This window comes from Thunnus albacares, chromosome 6 (assembly GCF_914725855.1).
Source record: "Thunnus albacares chromosome 6, fThuAlb1.1, whole genome shotgun sequence".
Taxonomy (NCBI): Eukaryota; Metazoa; Chordata; class Actinopteri; order Scombriformes; family Scombridae; genus Thunnus; species Thunnus albacares.
Genome location: NC_058111.1, coordinates 26910401 through 26917576, shown reverse-complemented (window position 1 = coordinate 26917576; position 7176 = coordinate 26910401). Strand labels below are relative to the sequence as shown.

General features: G+C 38.5%; 1 long non-coding RNA gene across 1 annotated transcript; it reads left to right on the top strand.

The window, feature by feature from the left end:
- Nucleotides 1-585: 585 nt before the first annotated feature.
- On the top strand, nt 586-4296 carry LOC122984392. The gene is made up of 3 exons (XR_006403875.1): nt 586-792; nt 977-1145; nt 4021-4296. It is a non-coding gene; the product is annotated as an uncharacterized LOC122984392 (long non-coding RNA).
- Nucleotides 4297-7176: the final 2880 nt, after the last annotated feature.

Below are 7176 nucleotides of genomic sequence, written 5' to 3'. Positions count from 1 at the left end.
AAAATATATATATTTAGCCTGTCAAAAATACACGTTTTCTTCTACTGACACTAATTCCAAGAGGACTCACAGAACATGTAAGTAGGTTGGCAACCTGACATGTTTGACTTTAGTGTGTTGTCGAAATGTACTATATATCTATGTTTTAGTCCATTAAGCCACTAGAAGTGTGATCCCAAATTGTTAGTGTTAATATTTTGTTGCTATCCCCACACATTAGTTATCTCCACGCATGTAACTCATTGATGTAAATGTAACATTTGTTGTGACAACATTCATAAACGGAAACTGCTAGTACAAGATCATCCAAGTAATCATAGTCACATAGGGGCTTATAAATATGCTTCCTGACCACTACTACTACCACTAGATTCTGTTGATGCATAATGAACCATGTCAGGGTGTCACATGGTTATCTTGAGGGACAACAAAGAAAAAGCATTTTGGCAGCTCAGCCTTTAAGCCATCATGTCAGCCCTACAGAGGGTTGTTCACTGCAAAAGTGTCTCTCCAGCCAGAGTGTGTCTGACTCTCAGGGAGCTGTCAGTCTTGAGGGAGTTGAGGTCAGCTCTTCTGCAAACAGTCAGGGTGTTTTCTGACATCTGTGACAGGACCAGATGTTCCTGCTTTACATGATCGCAGTGCCGTGCTACCACTCACCCGAACGCCACTTAACTTAGTCAGGAGTAGTTTATGTCAGTATACGTGTGCATTTATATGTGTGTGTCACTGTTTCCTCACATTTGCACTTATGCATGGGATCATGTCTGTATTTGTCAGTGTCTGGCAAAGGTAAGTGGCAAAGGTTAAAGTAAATTATTTGACAGGAATACTGTAGAAGCATGATTACTAGCATGGGAATTTACAGAGAATCAACACTGTATGACCAAAAAAAAAAAAAAAAGAAAAAAGTAATTAAGGTTTGTGTTTTCTGGGATTGCTTTGGATTGTGTGGTTGATGATCTAAACCCTGCAGAACGATGATCATTGAAGTCTGTTTCACTGAAGAGCCCAACATAAAGGCCAGGAGGAGTGAATAATATTGTACCATTTCATGGAGTAATTGCTCCATCAATCACACAGCACCGAGCAGCAGAGACAACAACTGTGAAGAAGCTGCACTCCACTTCAAACAATAATTTGGGGTAAAATGATTTTGACTCAAACACCACAGGGCTTTTTGCATCTAGAAGGGCATGTGTGTGTGTGTGTGTGTGTGTGTGTGTGTGTGTGTGTGTTGTTTTGTTTGGGAAATTGGATGCTGACAGGACAGTTAGTCGTTGTTGAAGTGTGGGTCGAAGCTGGTTTGGGTGATATGACAATATTTTGAGATAACAGACATTTGTTTTCCCATACTCTTTATGCTGAGGTAGCTATCCCCTAATGTCTCTGGTATTGTTATGTCATTGTGGTCGGTGTTACAATTCAGTGAGTACAACTGCTTCTAGACAATATTAGATTTATTGAATCGTTGCATCAGTGTGATGAAATACCTTGATTGTTCCCTGGACAATCAACAGACATTCCTGTATGCAACAAACTATTGTGTCACATCCTGCCTGGACTTTGGGTGTTTTTTGGTCTTATGTTGTGTTCTTTGGGGTCTCCTGGTTTGCACTTCTGTTTAGTCCTTCGGTTCATAAGGGTTTTCTTGTATGATTTGGGTGGTGGGTTTAGAGGACTGCATCATTAGTTTGTTAGGTTGTGTGCTTCGTGGTTGGTTTTGGATGGGTTAGTGTAGGTGGCGTTGAGTTTGTTTTCTGGGTTTTTGTTCTCTGTTTCCCTTGTGTGTTCATGTACTCCTCCACATCTGCCCTGCATTTGGACTCGTTAGCCCTGCCCTGCTCTGTTTTCCCCACACCTGCCCTGTGTTAGCCTCGTCAGCCCTGCCCTGCTCCCTGTGTTTCCTCAGCCAATCAGCTCCCTGTATGTTCACTCCCCTCTCGAGTTCTCCACCCACCTCCCCACCTGCACCTCATCTCCTTGTTAGTTCAGTTTCTTTTTAAGTTCTGGTTTTCTGTTCAGTCCTTGTTGGATCGTTTTGTGTTGTTTCATCTGCTAGTTCTGTTTAGCTCTGTTTGCCTGTTTATGACCATCCACGATTAAAGGAGATTTTTCATCATATCTACATTCCGGCCTCTGCGTTTGGGTCCACTCCTGCTTCCCCCCCTGACACTATTGAGTATTATGCTGTCAAGTTAAGCTAAATGTTGTAGCCTGTTATGTAGTTGGAGACAATGTGTGTTGTGCACAGCATGTTAATTTGTCAATTATTAATTACAAATTTTCTCATACAAATTTTTTCTGAACTTTTTTTTTTCTTAGCTTGCTCTTTCTTTACCTATTTGTTCTCTAATTCCATCCATAGAACACATTTAACTTATTCACCCAACATTTTTAATAAGATCACTGAACAGTCAGACTTTAATCTGACATTAATTAGCTCTGTATTGGCCTGCTGACAGACTGTGTCAAAACATCACAGAGAGGACTTTTGGTGGTAGCGTCCGGTGACATCAGGTGTATTTCATATCTTCAGAACTCTCGCATTCTCACAAACACACTCAGCCACCAAGCATCCCAGTCTAATTTCCTAATACATTAGCAGCCTCTCAGTAAAACAGTACATTTAAGAACAGACTGTTGCCTCACAGCCACTAACACCCCCAACACATCTGTCCATATGAATATCCATCTCTACAGTCGAATCAAACAGCCAGACAGACTGAACTCAAAACGACTCAAAACAAAAACACAGCAGGACACCAACGCAGATGAGAGCCATCTGACACTAAAGAGACCGCAGTTCTTCCCCAAGCAGGTTTACCCAGTCAAACACAGAGCCACAGCCTAAAGGAAGAGAGGGATTCAACTTCCTATTACTGTCTAATAAGAGAGCAATCAGTGGACCCCTAATTTGAAAGCTTCTTTCTCATTGGAGAAATTGCAAAGTAGTTGTGATGGTGGATGGTGGGAAGCAATGGCCAAAAAAGAGAGAGCAACTTGACTAGAATCTGTTAGGAGGTGTTTAAATTAGGTGAACTCAATCAATAGGTCATTTTAAAACATTTCTTAAAACATACTTTTAAACAATTGCTTTTGTGTACACTTGTTTTTCTCTTTATTGTTCAGTGTTGCATGAAATCTGTACTGTTCTATTTACTATTATTTATGTATTTTTATGGGGTTTTTGGAAAAATAGGCTATATGAAATGAAGAAATGAAGAAACTTACAGTACATACATTTTAATTTTGTATCATGTTTTGCATAGTGCTGAACTTCACCTACCTCTAGAGCCTAGAGCTACCCCTTTAGCCTGTTTGTTGTGCTGGTTTAAGTTTTCTACATGGGTAATGACTGAATAAAGTCTTATCTTATGTTTGAGAATTATATTTTTATGTCTAAAATTATGCCCATAGAAATTACAGCCCAAATTCATATGTCTCCTATATTGATTACCTATGTTGTGGTGTTTTACACTTGGATTGAACAGGAGCAAGGGGTTAAAGGGCAATTTGGCCTGTCTTTCTAAGGCAGCGAGTGGCTGTCGCCTTCTGTCAATCACTTTTTTTGTTTTGTTTTGTTTTAGAAAGGTCTGGTGGCCCTTGCAGCTCTGATCAATATGTGAGCAGATGTTTTTGCTTTACACTACTAGTTAGTGAACTTGAAAATAATTTGTTTATTGCATTGTTGGACAGAGTGTGGATGTCTAGTTTTTGCAAGTATGTGAGGCATAATCACCCAAGTTACTGAAAAAAATGAAAGGATGAGCAATCCAAGGGACAGGTCCAACTAGCCTAAAGTCATTATCACAATACAAGCATTGAATTGAAATGTTTCTTAAGGATGAACTTGCCCGATCTTTATTATTTTGTTCTTTATGGCCATTAATTACTTAAGTTGGTTTTAGGAACTCTATCTATATTTCTCCCTTCCCTATGTTTTCCCATTGTTTCCCCTTCCTAGTGTTTCATATTTGTCAAGCCACAGCAGTATAAATCCCCAGTTCATCTCTCCAGACTCTGCCAGATTGTTCAGTCACCAATACGGGTCACCACGCTGGTTTCCAGTAAACCTGCCATGTCAGCCTCGTCCTCGTCTGCTGTTTGCCAGTTTGGATCATGTCTACTCTGCTCTGCCTCAAGCCCCTCTGCCTGCTTCAGTCCTTCGCCCTGCACCACTCCCTGCTCTGCTCCGCCGTTCTAAGCCTCATACCATATGCAAAGCCAAAGAACACTCAGCTAAGCCATCAGATCTATCTACAACTCAAGCTACAATAAACTGCCCTTCAACCATCCCTGTGTCTCCTGGTCTGTGTTTGCATTTGGGTCCTAAATTGAACTGTTATAACAGAAATTATGTATTCTTACTACAATTGAACAGGACTGATTCTGGATGCACACACACACACACACATACACACACACACACACACACACAGAGGGAGATGGAGACATTAGCCTACATAACTTTAAATTGCATTTTTGTCAGTTGTATGTGTAATCAAACTGTCTTGACAGTAGTGTTACTGAAGGACATACATTTAAAACAATTGTGAAGTAGTTAACAAGATACATATGCTACAGTGGTATTTAACCAAGCACTGAAAAATACATGTTCAATGGTTGCTAATAAACTGCAACGTTATATTCAGTCACTCACTCACTTAACATTGCTAAGTGTGACAATTCTGCAAGCTGCATGAGGAGAGAGGTGTGAGGTGTGCTTAAACAAACACATACAGACAGAGAGTATGTGAGATACAGTTTAATAGACTAAACTTATGATGTAATTTAAGCACCTAAGCACATAGAAGCCATTCAACTACTCCTTTTTACTTGACTTCCTTGTAAAGTTCCGTCAAGGTTGAATTAAAAAAATAATCTCAATACCAATAATAATGATAAAAATTGAATTACATTTTTTAAATAAAACACGAGGTAAGGACTGTATCTGCAGTCTTTTTGGACACATTAATGTAGGTTGGTTGTAGATATACAGTAACATTGTGTCACAAAATTATTTTTTTCATTTCTAAATCATGGAGGACTTCTAAAATGCTGGAACAAAAAATCAAAAGCATTGAAAGATTTGCTGAATCTGGGGCCAATATAAAGGACTACAGTCTTTACAATGCAGCTGGCTAATGGGGAGATGTCTGCAAAGACTTGAAAGTGCCCAATACACCTGTCAATCGGCTAAAAATTCATAAGGCAACCATGCATCCTTGGAGGGTATTTTCTCTTTTATAATATTATGCCATTGATGATGTATGATGAAGTAATTGTTGGGTCTCAGAGCTAAACTCAGTACTATATTTCAAGATATTTATATGTACACATTACTTTGAAAGATAAGCTACTTTTGATATGTAGTACACAAGAAAGAGGTCAAAAAGAAATTTTTACTGTGACATTTTTAATAGGACACTTCAGGGGTCAAGAGCAACTTCAAAGGGACAGATGTTGATGTTGAGGAGAGACTATGCGGAGAGCACAATTTCTCCTTGGTAAGTTGTCCAACGTTTCAGTTGAAAGTTTTTCATTTATAAATATAATGCCACAGTGGTGATTTGTATCTGCTTAATTAAATATATTTATATTTTCAGGAGAAAGAGGTAAGACTTAATAATAACATTATATATGCCATGCTAATGTAACAGTAACATCTCAATCTTGCATTTGTTATTGCCAACTGTAGCATTAGTTATGTGGTCTAAAATTTTGAAAAAAAACAAAAAAAAACAAAAAAAAAACAACTTTAATTGCTACAGGATGTACAGCAAGCCATATGGTCATGAATTATTAGCATCTTATGTTTTCCGTCCCCCCCATCCCTCACCCCTCTCTCTCTTGTTCTTTCCAGGAACTGTTGGAGACCAACAGTGACAGTCCAAAGTCATTTGTCTCAATTTGTAAATAAAGACAGTCCTCAGTTTGAGTCCAAATCTGCATCCTCCAGTGAAAAGGTAAATGTATTTCACACAATAAATATATAAATATCTGGTGTACTTTTAGTTACATTTTTTAGTATTAATGACAGTTTTGTTTCAGGGCTTTTGTGAGGGTTTGTTTACAGAGAGTCGTCATTTTGAAATAGATCCTCAAGAAAAGCTCTGGTAGGATTTATAAAAGGCTCCCTCTCTAACCTTTTCAAATTCCTAGCCCATGCAACCAAGTAACTGTTAGAAATGAATGTTACCAAAATTCAAAAGGAAAAGAAATGTCAACATAAAGACAATAAAGACTGTAGAGAAAGCATTTGGTATAGGCTGTGAGAAATTTCAAATGGTCTGATTCTCAAGGGAAGAAATGATCCCCTTTGTTCCACTGGCCATGGCTTCAAAATTTGCTCTGTCTGTGAAGGCTGTGATATTGTCACACATATTAGGGCAAGTTTTAGTACTACTTGAAAATGTATAAATTTCAGACTCCAACATAAATAATGAAAGTTACTGAGCAGAAGTCCAAATTCATATGCTCTAAACCAGTGTACATTTTATTTCAATGTAAACAAAATGTTTGTGCGAATGTTCCTCTCTTACAGGAAAGTAACAAGGAATTGGACTTTACTGAATCTCCTTATATCTCCACAGGCAGCAGTAATGCAGGAGATAAATTATTCAAATGTGGTTTACCATAACAGCCATGTTTCTTTTTCACTGACAAAACATAATAGGAAGAAAAAAATCAGAAAGGTAGTTTTCATGGACCATAGTGGATGAATGTTATTGCCAAGAGACTCAAATCCATTCATGCATACTGCAGCTTTGGTTTTAAGTGACACTATATAAAGACTAGACCATGGCACTAATTTTCAAATATACGGGCTACTGCCATTTTGAAGATTGCCCCATTACTGTTAATGTGAAAGTGACTGATGATAACACCCTGACGGCAGCAGTGTTATTCACAAGAGGTGATATGTGCCACAACACCAAAGAAATAAAAAGAAGGCCAGTGCATGCTCATTCACGTCAGTCAACTGGAGAAACCTTGGAAACAAAACTACCAAGGAGTTTTTATTTGGAGTCCAGGCAGAAATTACCAGAGGTGGTGAAAGAATCAGGCTGCAGGGATGATGCACCAACAAAAGAGGTTCTAAAGAACATTGCATGGAGCCAAAGAGAAATGAAAAGGCCTCATTCCAATTAGCTCTAAGTCTCCAAAAAATGA